This window comes from Mus caroli, chromosome 12, assembly GCF_900094665.2.
Source record: "Mus caroli chromosome 12, CAROLI_EIJ_v1.1, whole genome shotgun sequence".
Taxonomy (NCBI): Eukaryota; Metazoa; Chordata; class Mammalia; order Rodentia; family Muridae; genus Mus; species Mus caroli.
Genome location: NC_034581.1, coordinates 86,830,024 through 86,831,404, shown reverse-complemented (window position 1 = coordinate 86,831,404; position 1,381 = coordinate 86,830,024). Strand labels below are relative to the sequence as shown.

The 1,381-nt window shown below is 44.4% G+C and overlaps 1 protein-coding gene across 1 annotated transcript in view; it reads left to right on the top strand.

Annotated features, from left to right (window-relative positions):
- The window catches only part of Ston2 (stonin 2), a 141,426-nt gene that overhangs the window by 20,855 nt on the left and 119,190 nt on the right, over positions 1-1,381 (top strand). The window lies entirely within an intron of this gene.

The following is a 1,381-nucleotide window of genomic DNA, read 5'->3' as shown; positions in this document are numbered from 1 at the left end:
TTTTAATTTAGACAAGGTTTCTCTGTATAGCCCCGGCTGTCCTGGAACTCACTTTGTAGACCAGGCTGGCCTCGAACTCAGAAATCTGCCTGCCTCTGCCTCCCAAGTGCTGGGATTACAGGCGAGCGCCACCACTGCCCAGCTCTTCTCTGCTTTTTCTAACATGTGGATGTGGGCATGTGGAAGCAGCATGTGCCATGCTGGGCTTCTTGACCACATACCTCCAGGGTAGCATTCAGATAAAAGGGACGCGTTTCCTGTTGTGGAAGTGGCTGCCACTGCCCATGGCTTCGCAACAAAGGATGTCAGAGAAGGGAGAGAGGGGAGCACACAGCAACCTAAACAGAAGTTCTATTTCTACAAAGAAGGAAGGATGGGGGAATAGCTTTTCACCATGTTCTGTATCCAGGAAAGAGAAGACTGTGTGTGGTTTTTTTTGGATAAGGCTGCACTGGGCTAACTTCGCTGTAGATTCAGACAAGTTTGAGATATGTTAACTGCAGCTGTTTTCTTCCAGCCCTTGTTTATCTTGTTATAGAGAGTGTTCAATTAGGATACTACCACACTCTCATGTCACAATTACACATCTTTGGATGTGATGCGCATACTGCAGAGGTGGGTGAGACCCGTGGTCACATTGATGCCCCCTATCGACTGAGGCCCCGTGAGCTGGACTCAGCAGCTGTGGCACACCTGGATCCATCCTATAGCAGACTGTCCTCTCAGCTGCATGGGCTGTGTACTTCACACTCCACGGTCGCTGCTCATGTAGGTGTCTGTGTGAACGTAACCTCAGAACTACCCAGTGTGGTGACCAAAGACAAGATAGAAAGATAGGACATATTAAGAGACATGAGAAAGGAAAGACGCTCCTGACCCTGAGGTCTAGGTTGTCTTTCCTGTTGACATAGAGCCAAAAAACAAACAAACAAACAAATAAACAAAATCAATGCAATCTCTGCAACCAAAATTGTTTTTTCCAAAGACCCCTCAAAGAAAAAAGTTAAAAACTGCAGGAAATGATTTCTTAGAGCCAGAATGTATGCAATCTCCAGTATTACCAGATTATCACTTCTCGCATGCACAGGACTCGAAAAACACCTTAGGATTGATCTGCAAAGGAAAAGAAAAGTGAATTTTTCAAAGAAAAATGAAGCTATACATTTTTAAACTGCTTAACCTCACCTTACATTTTAAACTCTGCTTAATTGTTAAACCTTGTTATAAGTTACATCCTTCGAGACCTGTAACTTGGAAAGCTACTAGAACATAAATTAATCGTTGTGAAGACATTTAAGATTGACCCTCTTGCTGGGTGTGGTGGCCCGGCCTTTTCACCTAATAGCTCAGGCTGCATAGGAAGACCTTGTCTTCAAAAAAA